The sequence below is a fragment of the Pipistrellus hanaki genome, assembly GCF_964339955.1.
Source record: "Pipistrellus hanaki genome assembly, chromosome: 10".
Classification (NCBI taxonomy): Eukaryota; Metazoa; Chordata; class Mammalia; order Chiroptera; family Vespertilionidae; genus Pipistrellus; species Pipistrellus hanaki.
The window spans coordinates 7,308,720-7,333,417 of NC_140512.1; the positions used below are offsets into that span (position 1 = coordinate 7,308,720).

General features: G+C 42.5%; 1 protein-coding gene across 4 annotated transcripts in view; it reads right to left on the reverse strand.

Annotated features, from left to right (window-relative positions):
• JAZF1 (JAZF zinc finger 1) overlaps positions 1-24,698 on the reverse strand; it is a 283,712-nt gene that overhangs the window by 251,045 nt on the left and 7,969 nt on the right. The window lies entirely within an intron of this gene.

Sequence of the window (24,698 nt, forward strand, 5' to 3'; positions counted from 1 at the left end):
TAAATTTGTTGAAAAATCATGGCTGGTTTCCCAACATTATTAATAAGACCAAGAAAGGAAGAGTATAATGTACATTTTGACTCAAATTTTGGTTGGTCTTTTTCGATTTACTTTTTAAGAAATGTTTTTTATTGGGTTTTGAGGGAGAGAAAGGGAGAGGGTGAGAGCGCGAGAGAGAAACATCAATGTGAGAGAGAAACATTGATTGGCTGCCTCCACCCAAACCTGGACTGGGGACCAATCCTGCAACCTCTAGGTACACAGGGACATACGCAATTAACTGAGACACCCTGGCCAGGGCTCAATTTACTTTCTATTTAGTTGGGGAAATGAGATCAATCTCTCTTCTGTTTTAACAATTAGTTTCCACTAAAACATTTGACACTGGGAAAAGGAAAGAGGGGAATGGAGGACCAAGAACATTGGGAAACAAGAGAGCCCACTCTCAACATGTCATCAAGTGGACGGGCCGAGCACAAGGTAACTAAAATGTCCGGGCACTGGCAGGGCTCAAGGCAAAGCTCAAGAGTGAGATCTCTGCTTCTCTGGGCACTGAGGGTATGGCACTATGGGGTCAAGCTTCCCAAAATACTGGAAGCAAATATGAAGCCATATTGAAATGGAGACAAGGAAAACCCAAAGCTGGGGATAAATTATACCTGACCCGGTGGCTTAATCACTCACTCAAACTTCACCCCACATAATGTCAGATGAGGCGTTTCTTAACATTTAGCAGGGTAGCATCTTATTGACATCCAACAAACCATAACAAAACTGACAATGGTTTGTTACTGATTCATCTTTAAAGGTGCACGAAAAGCGATCTGCAGCTTCCACCCTATTAACTTTTTAGAACAACTTTATAGAGGTCGAATTTATATAAAATCCACCTATTTTTAAGTGTGCAGTTTGATAAGTTTTGGCAAACGTACAGTTGTGTGACCACGGTAGCAATACATAAATAAGAGAATATTTGCATCACTCCCCAAAAAGGTACCTGGTGCCTCTTTGCAGTCAAGCCCCTTTCTCCATCCCAGGCCTCAGGCAACCAGATCTGTTGCTATGGCTTTGCCTTTTCTAGAATTTCTTGTCAACAGAATCATGCAGTGTGCAGCCCGCGTCCGGTTCCTTTCACTTAGCATGGCAGTTTGAGACTCATGCATGCTGCTGTGTGGGTCAGGAGTGCCACACATGTTTATTAATGAGTAGTATTCTGTTTCTTCATGTCCCTTCCACATGCTAGCTAGAAGCCCTACCATAATCCCTATGCCAACATCCTAAATGTTATTTCCTTACATTCCTTGATTTTGTCCTCTGAAGAAATGTCAATATGGCTTTGGTCACATGGCCAGTACAAAAAACATCTCCTGTCAGGAGGGCCACGATCGTCAAGCCAACAAAAATGGAAGCACACAGCTGGAAATAACTAGCCATGCAGAAGAAAAGAAGGCCGAAGGTGAGACGCCGACATCCCGATGGAATCTCCTGACTGTAAGACACTGAGTTCGAGAAAGCTGCTTCCTCACTGATCAGCTGATCAGCGTTTCTACCTCTCAGGAACAGTGACACACCTGACCATTGTGAGGGGAGCATGAGACACCAGCGTGACTTGTGAAGTTTCAGGATGTTTAGCTATTTCACGTGATTGAATATTCGGATAACTGAAACTTATCTTAAGTGCCGTTAATTACTAATTAAGTACCGAAAGGGTACTAATTCCATGCCTTATTAAACAGTCTACTGAACATAATGAGCTGTTTGCTTGATGCTGAATCAGCATTATAAACAGGCCGATGGTGCTAAGCTCTTGAACAGAGGTTAGCAGATCGGGTCTCCCTATTCTAAGTGGCCCCCAAATAGTTATTTTATAGTGGAACTTTCCATCTTCTTCCTATGTTAACTGGCAACCTTGTTACTGCTGCTATGTCCTTGCTACTAACCTGCTACTATTTTCCCTTTAAAAAAATTAATCATAAAATATCTCCATGATACAGAAAAGTCTTAGAAAATAAGTATTTTCCCTCTGGCTTTGAAACTGTTCACCAATTGATATGTTTCAGAACATTTTTAAATACAGTAAAAAATAAAAAAAATAACTGTTTTGGTGAATTTCCCTTTCTTTTATTGCTGGGCAACTGAGTTTGCCCATGTGAGCACACATACACTTCACCCAGCCCTTCAAAACACGCTTACCAAATTCCTATGAGGAGTGAGAGACCTTTTTTAGTAAAATAAGTTAAAAAGAGCAAGTCCCTGCCCCCATAAGCTCACACGCTGGCCAAGAAGACAACCTTGCTGCACCGAAACATCAGAGAGCCGCACAAAGGAGCAGGGCTAGTCTGGGATTGGCTGCATACACTGCACAGCCTATGCCAGCGACTCAGAGCCTGTGGGAGGACCACTCCCTGGCTGGCTGTGCCGGGAGTTCAAGATAGGTAAGGCTGTCCGTCCTCTGACACCGGCTCTATCTACTATTCTGTTCTGATATTAACAGAGAGATGGCATCCAATTGTTTTCCCCTAATCCAAAGGCAAGCATAGCAAAAATGGTAACGTTTTCTCTCCTGGTACAGAGCGCCGTCACTGTCATTTTCGGTGCAGGAAACAGACCTTTCTCGTGACAGCAGAGAGCAATCACAGGGCGGGGCATGTGGCCTCTGAACACCTCCTCTCAGGCAGCCCAAGGTCTCCCATTTCAGCAATCTCCACAGAGGACAGCCCCCTTCTTGCTCTGTCAAGAAATGCATGACAAGTCTCCTTTTTTTCTTAGTGCCTATCAGGGCCGAAGAGGTGTGTCGTCAGTGTCAGGAAAGATGTACACAGGAAAGGGAAGAGCAGAGTTCATGCCTGAAGGTCAGGCAGGCTCAAAGGTCCCCACCCTAACCCCCGGACTCAGATATGTGGGACCTTGTCCCTGTGAGCTACTGCCCCTTTCTCAGTAAGAGAGGGAAACTAATCTGGAGTGGAGTGGAATAAGGAAGCAATGGGAAAGCCCGAGAACATGGGTTCAAACAAATTCCCCCACAAACTGCCCCTTTTTCTTCCATTTGAATCAGTGGGGGAGGAAAAAATTCACTTCTCTTTAAACCTGGGATCTGTCTCAAATAAACGTATCAGCGTAACATCTGATATGGCAATGAGCTAAATAATTATTAGATAATTCACGTGTTCTTAGCAGTCATTTTTAAAAATGTTTTTGATTTTAGAGAGAGAGGAAGGGAGAGGGGAGAGAGAAAAACATCAATGGGAGAGAGCAACATTGATTAGCTGCCTCCCTCACACCCCCATCAGGGATGGAGCCTGCAGCCCCAGCATGAGCCCTGAATGGGAATAGAACCAGCTACCTTGAGGTGCACAGATCAACCCTCAACTGAGCCACACCAGCCAGGGCAGCACTCGTTTCGTTTTCTTCGCAATGTGAATGCTCTTATTCTAGACTCTTCCCCACAGCCCTCCCCCCGACCCCCCAATCCCCATGAAATGAACACACTGTAAAAGTCTTACACTGTCGAGTGGGAAAGCACCTTCCTCAGCAGGAACCTTGGCAGGAACGGCCGAGTACACAAATGCCCTCGTGGTCACAAGAGATGGTGCCCTGGACCGGGGTGCCTTTCTCTGCGCCCTTCCCAAGGGCATCATCAACCTCACGGAGCTTGTGGACTCTCCGTCAGGGAATGGAGTACCCGAAGGGAACTGATCCTTCTACTTGGCAGAGAGGCCTGCCCAGGAAGCTTAGCGGGCGGTGCTCCAGGGGACCCTGACAGAGCTCCATCTTGTCCAAGGGTGGGCATGAGCACGGGGAAGAGTTAGCAGGGATATGCAAGGGACAGTCGCGGATCGGCCAAGAATTAGGCACATGCTGGCCTTCAAAGAGTTGCTCACCAGCTTGGGTTTCACAAAGCAGAGCTATAAAAAGCAAGTAATGTGCCCAAGAAGGATCCAGAAAAGGAAGGATCCTCTATTGTCATCTTCATTTTATAAAAGAAACAGCAGTTTAGCTGACCAAGGGCACTGTCTCAGAATAAAGGACACAAAGGACACGGTGTCTCTATTTTTCCTCATTTTGCTGCTGACCAAAGGCAACGATGTCATGAGCAGTTCCCTTGGGGCAGGGTCTCCATACAGCTCGGGACAGGTGTTCCCTCTCTGAAGAGGCGAGTAGCTCCTGCTTCACACGGTGAGGGATTCGGACACTCAGGTGGGCCTGAGAGGAGGCCAGTATGGCTGCAAAGTGCATGCACTTCATTTGCCGCAGGCTGTCCCACCTCCAGGCCCCTGCCATGGCCTGACAGTGACTCTTTCCGGTTATTTCAGTGTCTCTGAATATAAACCCATAAACTATTTTAAGTTACTGTGCATGGATTCAATAGAAGGAGCTGTTATCAATTTCATGTACAAAGAATTTCTACTACAAATAAAAATGTTTAAGTTATAGGTTAACAAAAATATATTAATTGTACAGATGTAATGAATTGTGTAAATTCAATAATGTAATGAATTGTGTAAACAAAGAGAAACTACATCCAAATGTTAATAGTACCAGGTCTGGGAGGGGGGATTATGGATGTGCTTTATGTTTTATGTCTTCTACATTTTCTACAATTTATGTTCGTACTTTTCTATATCTTCATTTTCCATAATCCTTTAAAAAACAGAGAACAAAATGTACTTGCTTTTAGAATTTTGAGGGTCAAAACTAAATTATTAAGAAATACCACATGTTGAAATGGTTATAATTTGCCACAATGCAGCAAAGGTTCACAATAATACTCTTCAGTAGTAAAAAACAAACAAAAAAAGAACTGCAGCTCATGTGGGCATATACTTACTAATCCCTTTTCTTTCTGCTTTAGGATATCAGGCACATTATCATTTTACCTACAGACTCCCCCAACAAATCAGCAGGCTTTCGTCTTTATGCGGTTTCATTCTGACACGATAAAGTGAGTTTCAATTTGACTAATTACTTCACCACATAGAGGTGAGATCCAGCCAAAGCTGTTGATTAAGCAGGTGATCTTATACTTAAAAAAAAAAAAAAAAAAGGCTACAGGGTGAGCTCCTGATGGGTTTAAAAGGAAATGAATTAGGTTTGATGGACTCATAACACGGTTGTCAAACCTCCTCTGTCAAACCTCCTGCGTATAGTATTTTCCCAGAGTTGACCACATCACTCCAACTATTTACTACAATTCATCCAGACACTTGAAAAGTTCTATACTTAGCACAAAGTCCTAAAGTATGAACTGAAAAAAGTGGCTTGATTTACTTCTCATGAAACTTTGCGTCTAGTTCCTGGTCTGAGTAAGCTGCCCTCTGACCCACTGACACCCCACCCACCGGTGTCTCCACTCTGCTCACCCCCATTAGCACATCCCTTTTCTCTTGAGCTTCACTGCATTTCCTCCAATTCTTACTAAATGCTTACTCTATGCAAGACACTACTAGTGTCTTCTATCTCCTATCCACTCAGAAGAAGGGGATAAAACATCAGAGGCTACAGAGGTAAAAATAAATCTTGCTTTAGTCTTCCTTTGTAAAAGAGAAAGATAAAAATAAAAAAAATCTAATTCAGGAATCATACGAATAATAAAGTAAATGTGGCAAATTAATAAAGAAAAACAGATGAGGCAGCAATGATTGAAGAAAGGGTTACAGATACGAAAAAAGAGGAAGGTAGAAAGTGTGAAAAATGGAGACAGTGAGAAAAATGACTGAGTGAGAAAGCCCAGAAATGATACTCAGATAAAACGAATATAGCTATAGGAAGATTACTGTTAAGCCTAAATGTTTTTTTTGCCCTAGCTGGTTTGGCTCAGCAGAAAAGAGTGTTGGCCCACAGACTGAAAGGTCTCGGGTTCAAGTCCAGTCAAAGACATGTACCTCGGCTACATACTTCATCCCTGTCCTAATGGGGCCATGTTCGGGAGGCAGCCAATCAATGTGCCTCTCTCCCATCAATGGTTTCTCTCTCTCTCTCTCTCTCTCTCTCTCTCTCTCTCTCTCTCTCTCTCTCTGTGTGTGTGTGTGTGTCTCACCCCCTCCCTTCCACTTTCTCTAAAAATCAATGGAAAAATACCCTCGGGTGAGGATTAACAAAACAACAACAAAAAAGACTAAATGTTTTTTTTTTTTTAAATCTGTGTTGCATTTTCACAAGGACAGAGCAGTATTATGTAGTTTCTTAGTTTTAAAAATTTATAAATCATGTAAAAGGTTTAGGAGCTATTTGGCTAATTTCCAACTTCAAGAGGCCAATTTCCAGTTTATGACAATTTTGCCTTTGAAGCAAAGATGGAGAAAAATGCTTCGGCAGAGAACAGTCTGGGATTGCCTCCAACCAAACTGTACAGCCCAGGATCGCGAGGCCAACCCCACACCCAATCTCAGCAACATAGAAAATAGAAGGGAAACCAACCTACTGAGCAGGGGTTAGCTCCCCTTCTCTTGCACGTCCCTCTGCCATCTGCGCCCACTCCCACCACGCACTAGTCCACGGAAGCCAATGCAACCTGCTCTTCCCACAGCCCCGGGCCTCTGCATGCAGTCACCCACGTGGAAATGTCGGCCCGTCTCATGTCATTCCTCCTTCTAGACCCTGCTCAGAGGCTGCCCGTGCTCCAGACCCAACATCGATGCCCTAGGAGCAGAGTGGGGCAGCCAGTGGGCCCCAAAGCGAGACCGTGGTATGCTCATCTTGGGGCTCACACTTCTCAACACTGTAGCAGCCAGGGAGTGGCTCCTAGCAAATGGGTTGATCAAATAAAATTAATTAAATGAAAATGTCTGGCCCTTGGCAAACAAATTAAATTTAGATGAAAAACATGACCTTTACACTAAAACAAATGGTAACAATGTTGTTGTTTTGTTTGTTTGTTTTTACAAAATGTCTTTTCCTAAAGTCTGCATTCAGATCATGATTTTTTTTTTTTTTTTAAAGAGATGACTAACTTTTCAATTGGGAAAATTTTCATTATTAACATCCTGTTCAATTCTAGATGGAGATACCAGGAAATTCCACCTGAGGCAAACTGGCCCCCTGGGACCTCCATTCTGAACCCTCATCAAACCAATCTATTCCCTCTTCCTTGACAGGCCTCCTCATCAATGGAACTGTGTTCTCTTCACCAAGCTCCAAATTACCAGTCTGTCCTCTCCTGTTCTCTCCTCAGCTCTTCCCTATTATTTGCCCTCGTTCACTAAAACTAAAAAAATAAAATTGGCCTGTGGTTTACTAAATTCGGGGTCCAATGCTTTTCTCACCAAACCACTCTGCAATTCCATCAATCTCTAATAAAAATGCCTGGGAGATGGAGGGAAGAGAGGCCACAGTAAAAATATGCTGTATATTTTCTGGACTGGATGATGAAACAGAAGATTTCACTTCTTGTTTCAACTATTTTAGCACCTTCTCATTTTACTCACTTTCAGGCCCATTAAAGGGACTGACTGGGCAGTTGGGCAGAATATAAGGAGAACTCATTTTGAGAGAAGATTAAAACCCACGGCAGTCATAAACTGTCTTCAGTTACTGTACACACCAGTCAAACCAAACCATCCACTCCAGGTGTAATGCAGTCTGCAGGGCTCTGGAATAATACATCCCTCTTCTGATGGAGGTACAAGTCCACTAATTACCGAATGTGCTGCCTCAGTCACAGGGTCTTCATTCTTCCCTTATAAAGAGTGTTTTAGTTTGGAGGCAAGAGGAGAAATTCAGATGGGAAATGAGTAATTTGGAACCTCTTACAGCTCTCTGGCCCGCAGTAAGTAATCCTTTCTTCCCCTTTCAAAGTCAATCAGCAAAGGTATTGAACTCAGAAAGCAGGGCCTGGCTGCTTGTGGCCCTGCAGGGACAAGAGCCTCCACCCAATCCTGAATGATCACCCTCAGAAACAGCCCCTGCAGAGGATACCCAGGGTAACAACGGTGTCAGGGCGCCAGAGCCCAGAATGTGCGTATGGGTGTGCGCTGGTGTGTGTGACCACAGAAGCACAGACATAAGCACCCCTTTCTGGAGGATATGCTGTAGGGGCAGTAGAGTATGGTTTCTAGAATCCAGGTTCAAATTCTCACCTGGCCTCCTACTGGGTAGAAGGCCTCATGCACATGGGCCTTGCATTGTTTCAGCTTTTTGATCTGAAGGTGATCAGGAGGTTATACAGGCCAACACAGTGATTGTCTGAACTGTAGCACCTCGTATAGACAGATCTACCTTTGTAGACACAGTATCCATTCAACCTGAATTGCCACTCCCTCCAGCAAACCTGTGTTTTGTGGCTGCCAAGAACAAGCAACAATACACTTACATACCAAGTCACTTAAATCGTTCTGCTGGAGCCATCGCTCCTTAACCAAGTCCTTGCTTGTGAAAGGTTCTCTTGGCCCTGTTTACCTTGGACCGGCATCAAGCGTCAGTTTTCCTCTGCATCTCAAAGTCACTGGGTCAAGGCTCTCAAGGCTTCTTTTCACACAGAGGAATCAGTCAAGGGCTGAACATGCTCTGTGTGGTGGTGGTGGTGGTGGTGGTGGTGGTGGTGGTGGTCGCCTGGCCAACTTCATGGAGAATCACTTTGTGGCTTTGGCAGAGTCTGCCACTGTCTGCTGGAATAAACCCGGAGCCAAGATATGATTTGTCTAATTTGACTTGTGTACATTTTCTGAGTACAAGAGAGTATTGATAAGGAATCTAGGTAAGAGGAGAAAATGTGGGTTGATGGCTCTGAAAGCACAAAACGTTCATTCAGTGAAGGGGGCCGTGCCCTCATTATAATTATGGATTGAGATTACATCTTCGTGCAGCAGAATTGCCTGGGAGCTTGTCAAAACACAAATTGCTGGTCCCACCCCATACTTCGTGATTTAGTAGGTCTGAGGCAAGAGGACGCCGTGCTGAGTGAGAATTTGAATTTCTAATACAGTCCGGGTAGATGCTGATGCTGCTGGGCTGGGACCCACACTCTGAGAACCACTGCCCTATAAATAGGAGTAGTTCCTTAGCAGCAAGAAGGTTCGGGTCAGGTCATAGAACACAGCACACTAGCAAGGAAAGAAGGGGTGACCATTTTCACTTTATGCTTGTTGAATGAATGTATGAGTCAGCAAGCAGATGAGTCAGCCTGCCTCTATCAATACCACACTTCCCCTGTTTGTTTATATTGACACTATTGAACACCATACATAAATCAAGATGGCCAGCAAAGTCCTTCAAGCAATGACAGATTTTAAAACAAAAAGACTATAACACACACACACACACACACACACACACACACACACACACACATCCTCTCTCTCTCTCTCTCTCTCTCTCTCTCTCTCTCTCTCTCTCTCTCTCTCTCTCTCTCTCTCTGATAGTCTGCTAAACATACCCCAATATCTATACTCTCCTTCTTCCTCTTAATAATAGAAGCCTCACAGTTTTAGCTGAGCAAATGATTGCCCAATTGCAATCTATATTTCTCCACCTTCCTGCAGCTATTTGTGCCCAATAGCAGGTCCTTCTTTCCCTAGGCTGAAGAGCAGATGAGGCCAGAAGGGGCCAGCTTCAAACCATCGATTGTAGGACTGCATTCTAGAGCAGAGGTGGGAAAACTCCTGAAGAACCAGACACTATACTTACTAACTTTGCAGGCTCCTCACAGATGCGGTAAGAATGAATTAGACTTAATGAATTTCATCCTTCCCAGTAGATAGATGACCTATTATATTGTATAATGCATACAAACTGGGAGTCTACAATCTCAGACTTCACTGCTTAAACAATTTTTAAATTTTTTCACATAAAGCCCTGATACTTCACATACATAAAAACATCACTAGAAAACAAAGTGCTTCGAATTAAAAAAACGCACACATTCTCTTAGATTAGATTGTGATCTTTTAAAAGGGCTACTTGAGTTTCATTCACAATAGCTAAAACAGAACTTAACAGAAGGTCAGGGTGCTGTCTCCAAGATGGTGAAAAATGGGTTCTGGGGTGGGGCTGAGCACCTCACTCTGTTTAGCTATAAAGCACAGATATACATGAACAAGTAGACAGTGAATCTGTGATATTAAAATTCATAGGCTGAGGGAACAGGAAACAATATCTGAATTAGTTCCTGGGGAGGGGCTCAATGAAACAGGTTGCAATACAGGTTTACATCAACACCCCATCTAAAACAACACAGACTGAACTCCCACTGTCACTCTCTATTCGCTCTTCCTGCTTTACCGTTCCCTTCTGCACTAACTGCTACCTAACATGACATAGTCTCTGTTGTTGTGTCTTCTGGTTACCCCTGTAGAATGTAGGCCCAGGAGAGCAGGGCCTTTCTTCACCGTTGTGTCCGCAGCTCTCAGAACAGGACAGGCCCAGGATGGGAAGGCTGGTTGTGTAAAAGGAGGATGTTAGATTAGATGTTCTCAAAGGTTCCTTCTGCTATAAAGTTCTTTGATTCTAAGATGCCCTTAAAAGCATGGTTAGTCACAAGGCATCATTTTTTATCCATCCCAGGAGGCCATTCCTTGCATACCAAAAGCATCTCATGAGAAGGGGGCCCATGGGTACGCCACAGGGCCAGGACCAGCTGTGTTTTAGGAAGCCTTCTGTATATTTATCAAAGCAGCCTCCTGGTCAGAAACTTCAGTATAACAGAACTTCATGTTGTATTGGGTGTTAATGAAAAGATTCCAGGATTTCTGAAATTATCAGCAAGATATGGATCTTTCTTACATTCAGCGTTTAATTGTCAAGATGGAGGTAGGGAACTATTTGGGAGTCTTTCTTGGAGAAGAAAAATCTTGAGCTGTCTGTATGCAGCATTTTTAGACCTGGGAGAAACCTCAGAAATCGTCCTTTCCTGCAGCCCAGTGTAGCTCTGCATCTCAAAGTCCAAGTTTGAATTCGGGCTACTTTCTATTTTTTAAAAAAATATATTTTATTGATCTTTCATAGAGAGGAAGGGAGATAAGAGTTAGAAACATCGACAAGAGAGAAACATCAATCAGCTGCCTCCTGCACACCTCCTACTGGGGATATGCCCACAACCCAAGGTACATGTCCTTGACCAGAATCGAACCTGGGACCTTTCCGTTAATAGGCTGATGCTTTATCCACTGAGCCAAATTCGTTAGGGCCTAGTTACTTTCTAGTGAGTGACATAAACAAGCTATTAACCACTCTTTAGCAAAGCTTCCTCATCTGTCAATGCAGAATAATAATAGGTGTATCCCCCTAGGTAAATTAATTTATGCAAAGCACTAAGAAGAAGAAGAATGCCTAGCACGGTGTAGACTTTCAACAAATATTAACCATTATCAGTACAAGTACCCTTTTGGTTTTTATATTTTTTTAAACTTGAAAAGTCCTTTAATCTAAGAAAAGTTTATCCCAAAGCCCTATGTATAGGACATGGAAACTACTCCAGTTCTATAGAAATCCTAGAGCCCCAAAAAGCACTCTTAATCGCTGGCTTTCAATACACATATTTTACACTTGAGTCCAATACAAATATTCTACTCCCCATGAAATGGAGATTCAAGGTTGAAGAGACTAGTCAAGGTCACACTACTATTGTAGAACCCGTCTCAACTGTTGACTCTTGTACCCTATGTCACCAGGTGCCTCCTCGTTATCACAGATGTGTGTGTTGAAAGGACTTCACCGCTATCACAGGAATGAGGGGTCACTGGTGACAGGCAGAAACTGGAATGCACAAAGCAGTGCACTTGACCTTCACAGAGAATTATGAAAGTCACCAAGCCCCTCAAGTGCAAAGCAAAAAATTCCTCCACAGCATCCCCAATGGAGTTTTATGTAACCTCTGACTGAATTATTTCCAGAGAACCCACTGCTTTTCCTGATAGCCTTTGCTGCTGACCAGCTGCAGAAGCTAGAATGAGTAGCATGTGACTATCTTTCATTTTTCAGGAATTTCACCTTTCCTAGGACAGTAGGCTGAAGGCCTTGAAGTCAAGCATGCCTGCCTGTGTAATCTTGATGAGATTACTTACCCTCTTGAAGCTCAGGGTCTTGACCTATAAAATGCAGATAATAACTGAACTTCCCTCGCAAGCTTTCTGAGAGGGTCAAATGAGGTAATGCATTAAATTGTTTTTAACAGTCTCTAGCACATAGCTGGAGCTCAATAAGTTGTAAATCCTATTAATTATTATTATAACCACCCACTCTGTCCTCTTTAAATTACTAGGCCAGACATAAGCTATTCAACAAAAAAGGCAAAATTCCCTAATGCAGACTTGTTGGTCCAGGGCAAGAATTTGCTAGCCCTCCCTTCCTCCATAGTGACAGAAATAGCTGGTGGCTACATGTGCCAGCACCTTTGCAGCTACATGTGGCCATGCAATTAATTTCTCACCAGTGGAATAGGAGTGGAAGTGACTGGTTACCCTTGAAGGCCTGGGCAATAACATATTGTATGTGTACTCTTGTCCTTTCCCCTAAGAGGAATACAAAGGTTCATCCTCAGGAAAGGACCCGAGTTTTTACCATATAGAAGAGGAGTAGACTGTGGGAGAGCAGAGAAATCAGGTGGAAGGAACCTGAAGCCCTGAATGGCTTCCTGGAGCCAAGTAGCCTACCTATTGCCCCCCGCCCTCCTCCCCCGCCCCCACAACCCCCCAATCCTTACAGGAAAGAAATAAACTTCTTGGACTTTAAAAAAATATATATATATTATTGATTTTTTTTATAGAGAGGAAGAGAGAGGGATAGAGTTAGAAACATCGATGAGAGAGAATCATCGATCAGTTGCCTCTTGCACACCCCCTACTGCGGATGTGCCCGCAACCAAGGTACATGCCCTTGACCAGAATCGAACCTGGGACCTTTCGGTTCACAGGCCGACGCTCTATCCATTGAGCCAAACCGGTTTCGGCAACTTCTTGAACGTTTAATCTATGCAATGTTGTGTCTATTTATTATACTAGCCAAGTCTTTTATCTAGTCTAGAGTAACCACTCCTTGAGAGCAATGAGTTAGCTAAAAATTTACAATACCTTTGAACAAGCTTATGGTAAGACTGCAGTCATAATCTGAGAGGCAACTCAAAGGATGGGCATTAGCAGAATATTAGCACAAGTATTCTTTAAATGCCCTCTAAATCATGTAGACACATGTGAAAATTAGCCTTTATACTATTTTCAACTCATCTACTGTAACACAAAGTTCTGTCCTGGAGTGTGTAGTGTCTGATTAAAGGCAAAGCATCAATTTCTCTTAAATCCTTTAAATTCCTTCAGTGTTTCAAAAGTCTTTATTTCAGGCAAAATGTGAACTTGAAAAAAGAACGACTAAATCTATTTTTAGGAGCAATCTAATCTAGTCCTCAGAGTTAAAGGCTTTATGGTAGAGGATACATGTCTGCATACAGTTCAGTGGATATTGGTTAAGTCCCCATAAACATAGTGCTAATGCAGAATGGGGACACAGAGATGAAGCACAGAGTTGTAAATCATGCCTTTTCGAGGCTCATAATCTAAGGAGGAAAAACAGAAATCCTAGCCTATATAATAAAAGGGTAACATGCAAATTGATCCTAATGGCAGAATGACCAGAAGGACCACTCAGCCAGTCACTATGAGGTGCACTGACCATCTCTCGGTCCCTTTCCCTGGCCAGCAGGCTCCCATCGTCCGATGGCGAATGGGGAACTGGGAGTGGATGGTGAGGGACAGGAGAGGCGCCAGGCCAAGCCTCCCCATCGTCCCTCCACCGATTGCCCCCCCCCACAGAGGGCAACCCACAGTGGGCGTGGGGGCAGGGCAGGGCCGGAGAGTGGCAGGAATGGCCAACCTCTCAGACCCCCCACCCCAAGCAGTCAGGCTCCCATAGCCCGATGGGGAACAGGGAACTGGGCCAGGTGGCAGCTGGGGGTGGGGCCAGCTGCCGGCAGCCAGGGAAGATGGCCCTGATCGAAGGCCAGGTCTAGGGACCTTGCCTGTACTTGAATTTCGTGTGCTGGGCCTCTAGTACTGGAATAACAATGAAATATTATCTTAGTACCTCTAATAGTAAAGAATAATAAAAGCATTTATCAAATGTTTAACATGTACCAGACACTACACTGAGATCTGCCTCTTACTTAACCTTCATAACAGTATAATATGGTAGATATCATATTCTTCATTTCCCAAATAAGAAAATTATACATTAGCAAGTTGCCCAAAGTCCCAGAGAAGCCCGATGAGAACTTGGGATGTCCGACACTAGTGAATGCTCCCTTAGCCACCAAAAAGTGTGATGTACAGTGGGAGAATGGGTGTCCCATCCTCTGTGACATTGGCTCAGAGCTGGGGGAAAGCAAAGGGCATGAGATCCACCTGGCACAGCAGCCCAGGGCTTTTCTGATGCTATCTGAGCTGGGGACAGCATCACAGGAAGGGTCCCAGACTTCTCAGCCATGCCAACCAGCTCAGGGACTTAGAGACAGGCACAGAGCACTGGGCAACCCCAATTCAAGTCTCTGGGTTCTTCAGTGACCTCAGAATGGAAACCGGATCATCTCGAACCAGAGAAGCAGATTCCCTGTCCTTTGTGGCTAAGCGGAAATCACTCCCTGCTTTTACCTTCTCTAAGTCACAATTTCTCTGTTGAAGTGCCCCTTCATTCCTCACTGGGGCGTCCCAGTGTGTGCCTCCCAAGTTCTCTGGGAGGTTGCGGGTTCAGCAACCTCATGTTTATAGAGTATTGTGATCCCTTCAGGAAGAGATCTGAATCTCCTTACTAAATTTCAAACCCTTCTGGACTTGTTCTATTTCTGATAAAAGCTATCCATGATAATGGGTTACTGTGTGCTCACTTCTCTCTCCCTTCCCCTTAGGGAGGAATCAACTTCCTGACCTATCAACTCTGCAAGTGGCCTCAAGACTTGATTTAGCCAAAGGGATGTTATGGACATGACGTGAATAGAGGCCTTAACTGAGATTCTACTTATGCTTTGGGGGTCTTCCACTCTGAGAAGGGCATGCCCTTGGTAGCTGCCCCTTCAGCCTGGTCCTCAGAGGGAACACATGTCAGCTGGTGTGTGTCCAACCAATGGCAGATCAGCTGAGTAGCAGCCTGAGGCAGAGCTGCCCAGCTGAATCCAGCTTCCCTCAGTCACATGCAGTGTCCCAGCAAATAGGGAGCATGAGAATGGGTGCTTATTGCTGAAAGCCCCTGAGTTCTGGAGCAGTTAGTTATGCTGCATTTGTGTGGCAGAAGCTGACTAAGGTATCATCATTTAAAAAAATATATATTTTATTGATTTTTTACAGAGAAGAAGAGAGAGGGATAGAGAGTTAGAAACATCGATAAGAGAAAATCATCAATCAGTTGCCTCTTGCACACCCCTTACTGGGGATGTGCCCGCAACCAAGGTACATGCCCTTGACCAGAATCAAACCTGGGACCTTTCAGTCCGCAGGCCGATGCTCTATCCACTCAGCCAAACTGGTTTTGGCTATATCATCATTTTGTACTAATTGGAAAGGTTAAGTTATAAGTACAAATACATACATGTATTTCTGAGTATCTCACAAATTTTGTTTTTCCCCCCTCAAATTTCATTAACTGCACAGCATCCTGTTATCCAAAACATACCATTTCTCAATTACTTGAACAAAGGTACTGACAGGCTAGAATACAGAGAAGAGGATCATCACTCTTCAATCAAAGCAAAAGTTCACCTTGCCAGTGAAATGTTTACACTAATCTGTCCCCATAAGATGCAGCTGTAGAAGACAAAGCAGTATCCATTTTTCATGGATGAGCTACAGAAAACATTACCTTTCAAAACAATAGAAGGTATTGATGGTGAAATACCATGTTCAGGCTCATGGTCTACATAATCTCCCTCAGAAAATTTTCTCCCTTCTGTCAATATGTTTTAAGTTACTGGTTTCAAGACCATCCTCTCCTCCCCTCTTTCGCCAACACTCATATCCACTGAAATATAGGCAAGGTTTTACAAAGCTCCTGAGGAAAATGATAAGAAATCTGTAGGTCCCCAGAGTTTGCAAACTGTACCCAACATTATTCTTAATGCATTATTTTAATGCATCATGATTATTAATAATTCTTATTTTCACTCGCACTCCAGAATAGCAAACACTAAATGAATTATGTTAGTCAAATGCATTACGTTAGTCAAAAATTTGTACTTCAAGATAGATTTCAAAATATAAACGGGGCTTTTAGAATTGAAGAAAAAGGAAACTATATAGATTTGAAGAGCTCCAGAGGCCATCAGGGTTTCTAGGTCTCCAGAGGGCTTTGAAGGTGGCACTGGGATCCTTGAGCTATTTGGATGTTACAGAAAGCATAGTGGGAACGGTAGCCATTATAAGAGAGAGAGAGAGGGAGAGAGAGAGAGAGAAAGAGAGAGAGAGAGAGAGAGAGAGAGAGAGAGAGTGTGTGTGTGTGTGTGTGTGTGTGTGTGTGTGTGGGCAGGGAGGGAGCTGGACTTAATACAACTCCTCTGTGACTCGGGCTGACACATACATGCGCAAGCCCTTGACCACTGCTCCCAGCTCTCCCCCCACCACTCTCCTCACTCCTTCTGTCCCATTATACCTTCCTCCCTGCTGCCCCTCAAGCATACTTGACACTCCTGCTCAGGGCCTTCATCCTTGCTGGTCCCTCTGCCTGGAACAAGCACCAAAATGGCTCATTCATTCCCCTCCTTCATTCAGGTCCCTTCCCAGGCGCTCCCTCTCAAAGAGGCCATCCACCCCTGTCTGCCTTATCTCAAATGGGCCTCTCACCCCTCTCTCCTGCCTCACTCTATTTTCTTCCCAGTGTTATGACTTTGAAATTATCTCATGCATTTGTGTTTTGTCTGCTTCTCCCAGGAACAGGGACTTTAATTGTGTAATTCACTACTGTATCCCAAGCTCTCAGGTAGTGCCTGCACAGTGCGCTCAGTGAGTGTGTAATGAATGTATAAATTGGGAGTTTTAGATGTCGCTGCATGAAAAAACAAACAAACAGAAAACAGAAAAACAAAACAATTACTCTGAAATCAGATTGTTTGTTAGACAAAAACCTTTCAAGACATAGAGCCCATAGGGAGGGAGAAGGAAAAGACCCCTCAGTAATAAAAGGGCAGGAAACCATTCCTTTAAGTACTAGGAAGTCACATGAGCCTGGACCAGCTTGTGGATTGGATCCTGGCATATTCTCAGAAGGGGAAAACCAGTGACAATATATTCTACAGGACTGAACATGATCTTAATTGCTGTCAAATACCATTTAGGAATAAAGTATTTTAAATATTCCTACAATCAGTAAACAACTCAACCACTGCCACTCCAACTTTTCAGGCGAGAGCTCTCCGGGACTTTCCTGTGAGGCTGGCAGCATTTGAGTATGTGACATCTCAAGGGCTATTACTAAAGAGATGCACAGCCACTTAATGAGGAGAGAATGGCATTTTGTTAAGAGTCCTTACAGCCATGTTCCTGGCTTTTTTTCATCAAAGCCCCATAAGTACGTTTGAATGACTCACAATAAACCTTGATAAATGATACATACAAAATCATCTCCTGTTTTTCCATCGCTTAGTTGGTACATGAAAAAATTACATCTTCTGTATACAATTGAATAAACCTCTGTAGTCCCTTAAAATGCCTTTTTCCCCCAAATAGAAAAATTCTATTTATCAAATATGGAAGTCATTTTTGTCATCACATGATCTAATGTCTCAAAAACTTCAATCTGGATAAACAATACTAAATTAAGGCTGGTATATTTTGAAACAGCAAGAATTTGTGTGTGGAATGTTTTAACAGCTCATGGATTCCTAGGACCACTCAGTATGACTTATACAAACACCAACCAAAACTTCCAAGGAAGTCAAATCTCACCCACCATCCCAAACTAAAAATGCTTAGCGAAACTCAGAAATGTATAAGGTTATTTTGATTGGTAATCTGTGGAATGTGGCCATGGGTGCATCGTCCTGGTGCAGAAAGTTGGCACAATCACACCAGTATTAACATTCATGGGGTGCTTCCTAGTTGCCAGCCCCTTCACATGCATGTTTTTCTTTAATCCTCATAACAATGCTCCAAGGTAAACACTAACTATCCTCATTGAGCAGAAGTTGAGACCTAGAGAAATTAAATGACTTGGCCAAAGCCCCCTAAGCCAGTGGGATTTGAGGCAGCACCCCAAACCACTCTGGTAAGGCCTCCAGCACAGAGTCCTCCACAAGGCAAGGAAGGGAACTGCCTGGGCTTTCTTTTCTTCAGAGTTGACCTGAGTTCCACCAGCTCACATACCAAGTATAAATGGTATCTCACTAAAGACAGGTAGAATTGTTCTCATTTTAGAGATGAAGATAACGAGGCATGGCGAGGTGATAAAGCGTGACAGAAGGGGCAAAGTCAGGGAGCCAGGTGAGGCAACTTGGCTCCAAGATCCACGGACTGAACCATTGCTCCATGCTGTTCTCCCCGCTCCTCTGGGCCCAGCTCTGTCGCTTGCCCATGACTTCACATCACCTCAGCTTCTTCAGCCAAGGAATGAGCTAACTGGAGTAGATCATGGCTAAGCTTCCTCCCAGTTTTTCAGTGATACGATGCTTAAACACCTGCAAAATGTATTCTTACCACGATGCAAACACTCAGGATAGAGTTTTTGAGGGATTCTGCTTTTTTTTTTGTCCCCTGGTGGAGGGAAATGCAACCGATGATGATCTGAATACACTCTGAGGAATGAGACTTGTGGTTCAGAATTTGTTATAAACAAAAAAATTTCAATTACAAAGTTTTCTTATTAAAGTACAGTTAACCATTTCTTAAAGAGGAATGGAAATTAAAAAAACACACACCACTAAACTACTATTTTTTCTATGATGCCTCTGTAGTTTATGTAGCTTCCTTGCTAGAAACAAAAGTCCTCAAAGCTTACATCTCAGTATTCCTATGAACTCCATTAAAACACACGGCCTATCAATATCTCTTGTTAAATACCATGATTACATGGAGTGGTTTTCTTGCACAATATTTGAAAACTATCTGTATTAGTTGCAAACATTCAAAGACACATTTCACATAAACATCTTAACTCCCAGCTTCTCTTTCTCAAATAGTAACATTACTGAAAGGATCTCCCAGCCAAGGGCCTGCACTCCAACATGGCAACACCAGGCTGGAGGAGCAGTGGCTGCCTCTTTAAGTGAAGCAAGGGCTCTCCAGTTTGCCACCTCTCCCACTTACATTGAACTTGGTCACTTCACTCATACATGTGTCATGTGTAAGAGATCCTCAGGCCACAGGCTCCTTCTTATGAGCGTGTCTGGTGTACAACATGAGATATTATTACATCTTCAAACTTGCTCTACGGTAAAACCTACATCTGTCGCAAGGAAGTAGAATAAGGGTCACGCCTCTTTAACAGTTGGATTCCCTTTTAAAATTCCATAATCCTTACAATGTGAATTATTGCGTTAATGTACACCCATGGGTTCTCAACATGGACAACATATTATAATCAACTGTGTAATATTAAAACAACAACAACAACAACAACAACAAAAACAAACAAACAAACAAACAAACAGATTCATACCCAGAGGCATGGCTTAGTGGTTGAATGTTGATCTATGAACCAGGAAGTCACAATTCAATTCCCGGTCAGGGCACATGCCTGGGTTGCGGGATCGATCCCCAGTGTGGGGTGTGCAGGAAGCAGCCAATGAATGATTCTCTCTCATCATTGATGTTTCTATATCTCTCTCCCTCTCTCCTTTTCTCTCTGAAATCAATAAAAATATATTTTTTAAAAACACAGACTCTGGCCACTCTAGGTCAGTCACATCATGAGCTCTTGTGGGGAAGCCCAGGCAGCTTTACTTTTATAGGTTCACCCAAGTGATTCTGATGGCGACCCAAGGTGAAAACTCTTGACATAAACTCTGCTGACATATAAGGTATGACTTATATCAGTAAGACTGATTCCTACAAGCCACAGGTAAGAATCATTCTCATGACTTTACAATACACATTACATAAACACTTAAGATGCTATCATCTTTCCAGGTTTTGACAAAATAATCTTTCTTTATCCAAACATCTGAAGAGAAATGCACATATAACATCTCTTGACCAAAAGTTTTGTTCAATGTTCATATATAACAGCAGATGTTTTGGTGTGGCCCTTGGAAGTGATGAAGTGAAGCCAGCCTATGAAAGGGGGTTTCCAATGCAGACACATTCATTTCAATCACACCATTGCCAACCATTGGGCTGAGTTGGTGCCCAAATCCAGATGTCTGGTGTTGGAAACACCCTATCAAAAGATTGACTGTAAAGATCTACAACCTGAACTATCTATAGGTTCCTTGGGGCCTGTCTTCTCTTCCAAGGAAAGAAGAGAGATTTAGAAAAGTTAACCTGGAATTTTTTAAGTGAAGGCTTTCAGTAATATGTACTTCGCTTGTGTTTACAAAGAAACTTTAAAAACCTCATTTCCTTCATTTGATGTTTGATACCTAAGGAAGCCTGGGCATAATTTATGCTTATTACCATAGTGCTCAGTTTACTTAACAGTGAGCTGTACAAATATGTCAGCAAAATTCCCCTGCTTTTGCCATTACTTACATAATTACACCATGTACTGAGAATCAGGCAGCCAAATTAGAAAGACTCCCACTGAATGAGATAGGTAAGGAAAAGGGTGCTTCAGTTTCAAGCCCAGCTGTGCTCCACCATCAAGGTTTGGTGATGGAGTCATGTGACCTAAAGTGTGCTCTCTTTGTGAATGCCACCAGGGAAGTGTCTGACAGGGAGGGCTCTAAACACGTGCCAAAAGCAACCAGGGTTTTGGCTCTTAATTCCCAACGTTTATAGTAGGGTCCTGTTAGGTGCCACTGGCCAAACACATTTAAAAAATAATGTACATGAACATAATTCCATAATTTTAATTTTGAAAACCTAAGTAAAAGAGAATTTTTAAGTGTGTACTAGGCATTATGTTATTATTATAGTGTTAGATATGTTTGTCAGGAGACCCCTACTCCCTGATAAATATCACTGAAAGAGAGAAACTTGGTTAGCACCATTAGACAGTTCAGTAATTACAACCATGCTAGAACTGCCAAATGATTGTTTTCAGAGCTGGTACTGTGATGATGGGATGCTCATGCACCCTCCCATCCTACATAAGCATTTTCTTCAAAAGTCTGGAAACAGTTGTGTTTCTACCAGAAGGCAGTCATCAAGTATCTCCCCAACCAGCCAATTGCTGCCTTTGGAAATCAGCCTTTCAGTGTGTGTAAGATGCATTGGTACCCAAGAGCCTTCTATTAAAATGCAAATATCCTATAGATGGGACTTCAGGCCAGGTTCCTGGTCTGTCTTGGTTTTTGTCTGCGTCAAATGGGACTAATACTGCACTCTTAAGTGAAGAATATAAAGCAACTAGGCCATGCCATCCTGGTAGGCCCTTCTAGGAAGGCACTGGCTAGTGACAATTTTATACTAAAAGGGATTATCAGAAATATCCCAGTTTGAAAAGGTTGGAATCAAGATTCAATAATCTAGGTCTGTTTAGCCTCAGAGTCCAATCCCTTCTCCCAACTCCAATCCCTTGCCTCCCTTTATACCAAAAGCCCCTGGCAAAGAGGCTTGAGGAAGCAAGATATACTTTGCCCTAGCACTGTTTAAGCCCTGGAATGTTCTAGGCAACCAAATATTGTAGGTAAAGCAAGAAATGACTCACCTAAGCTTCATAATATCCTTAACCTAAAAAAATAACTAACCAAGCTCAATTCCCAAGTATAAAGATAAAGACATGGATTTCCTCTTCAAATCTCTTTTTAAAAGTCTTCAAAATCCCTTAATATTAACTACCCTAGACTAATTGCATAACTGGTAATATGCGTATGCCATGAACACATACGTACAGACACAGATGTATATCATTCATCATATATGCACACCTCCACAGAAGATCCATTTCCAAGATCCATTTTTCAATCCCCAAAGTTACCCTCTCAACTTACTCTTTTCACAGCCCTGGAAGCACTTCTCGGTTTTGTTTTTTAAAAAATATATTTTATTGAGTTTTTACAGAGAGGAAGGGAGAGGGATAGAGTTAGAAACATCAAGGAGAGAGAAACATCAATTAGCTGCCTGTTGCACACCCCCTACTGGGGATATGCCCGCAACCAAGGTACATGCCCTTGACCGGAATCAAACCTGGGACCTTTCAGTCCGCAGACAGACACTCTATCCACTGAGCCAAACCGGTTTCGGCTCCTCTCGGTTTTTATTTTCATTTCATTTCCGAAAATACGTCTTGAAGAAGAGGCTGGGAAGAGGACAAGGCCCAACCCTGCAGGAAGGGGCTGTGTTTCTGGGGGCGGCACAGTGCCAAGTAGTGACTACAAAGTCTGGGGCGGTCAATCCTGGCAGAGATGGCAGATGCTGAGGGCAGTGGGAAGGGCCAATTGTAATGAGGCTGTCTTAGCAGGTAAAAGAGGCTTACTGTCCTGAAGGAAAATATTTCTGCTTTATGTACAGTCTTACCAAAATAAACATTCTAGTTCATAGTTCACTAGATAAGGTACTTAACAAATATGGCAGCATTCTTAACTCCCAATTGGACAAACTGTCAGGACGGGATAGTTCATAGTTTTGCAATGAAGGTGCATTAAATACTGAATGAAATTGCTTAGAACAGTCTCTGTATGAAATGCAGACTCCCTGTGGGTACCAAGAAATAGACCCAAGTTCAGTAAGGCCTGCAGCTTTAGACCCTCTTTATGGAAAAAAAAAAAAAAAAAAAAGCAAGGTTACAAATACAAAATGCTTACAAAAGTTATATTTAAAAGCTGTCATCACCAAAACATCACAAATTCAAATCCAGAAAAACAACCCAACATGTGAATTAATTAACCACCTCACACACCACCCTAAGTGCCTCTTTTGGGCTGCACACTCCTTGATTTCTTCTTATATGACAATGATTTATATTAATAATTCCTATGAGATCCCAAGATAAATGAGTCTTTCCTCAAGTGTGGGGGATTGAAATTTGGATTTAATTATTGATAATTCATTAAAGTTACTTTCAGACTCACAGTTGTTTATTGGTGATGCTATAACATTTTTAGGATGGTTGTCAAATTTATAAAAATTTCTATTAATTTTCTTTCATATATGAGCCATGAGAACTCAGCGCATTACAAAGTTTATTGTGCACTGACTAACTTTAAATATTCTTTGTGTTGATGACACTCATTAATAAATTTACTGTCAGTAATTATACACCCCCCCCCCCAATACACACCCACACTCAAATCAAATGAACAAGAAACTTATACACAGAATTTTAAAATGATGCATTTGCTCTGACTGTTGTGGCTCAGTTGGTTGGACATTGTCCCATGCACCAAAGGTTGCTGGTTCAATTGTGGGTCAAGGCACGTGCCCAGGTTCTGGGTCTGATCCCCAGTAGGGGGCATGGAGAAGGCAACTGATCTATGTTCTGCTCTCACATGGATGTTTCTTTCTTTCTCTCTCTAAAAATCAATAAAAATATTTTTAAATGGTGCATTTATCAATATATATTTGCATTATTGAGTATATTCCTAACAGAAGAATGTCCATTTAACTACACTTAGATAAGACTAAATCCTCGACTTACAATTCTACACATCTAAAAAGTAGAACTTTACAGACTAGCTTCTGGCTCCATCCATTCAAACCGATCCCTATTGGCAGATGTCAATAGTCCTCGTTCATGCTGCAGTGCTACCTCTGCCCGTGTCCCTGCCCCTGCCCCAGGGTGCAAAGACCCTCGGTGAGTTGGCACAGCAGGTGGTGTTCCTGGGAAGTGATTCCCATTAGGATGGCTAGGAATAACCTACATAGACACAGATTACTGTGAGCTGTATAAATACATCCTACAAATCCAAACTAAAGGTCTTCCCCAACTCACTTCCCCTTAGCTATGTCTCAGAAATACTCTCAACTATGATGTCACTGACCCCAAGGAGAAATGTTACAGAGGGAACATCATAGAGGAAAGGAAAGCATTAATCAACTGATATTAATCTTACTTTTTCAAGTTTGACAAGTGTGATTCCATGAACACAGTGCTGTGCACACTAATAGGGCTCCTCCACTGCAGGGACAGGGTTGGGCGGCCCCTAGCAATGTATTAAAAAAGGGTGAAACATATATTGTACAAGTGAAGGACCCTGGGGTGTGAGCTTCACTAGCTTCAATAAAAATTTGCCTCTATGGTTCCTATTATTAATCATCATTTATCTCAGTCTGTACATGTCTAGCCTCTCCAAATAAATTCCAATTCCTTGGAGACAGGAAGTACTGTCTTAAATATTAGCATACAGGAAATACTAAAAAGCGTGTATGGTAGTTATCACTATCCATACTGATCTTGACAGAGACAGAGAGAGAGAATGTATGTATAATAGAAATATATGTTTGTATCATATATATATATATATACACACACACACGTATATTTGCATACACATATACATGTTATATATACATATGTACATATGTTATTTACTAATGTTTTATATATGTATTAGTTTTACTTATATGTAATGTATATACATATGTAAAGTAATGTATACTAGTATTTATGTATAAACAAATATACAGTTATCTATGCATTATGTATATACATCAATTCTACATATAATACCAACAAAACAGTGGGTCTTTCCAGGCTGA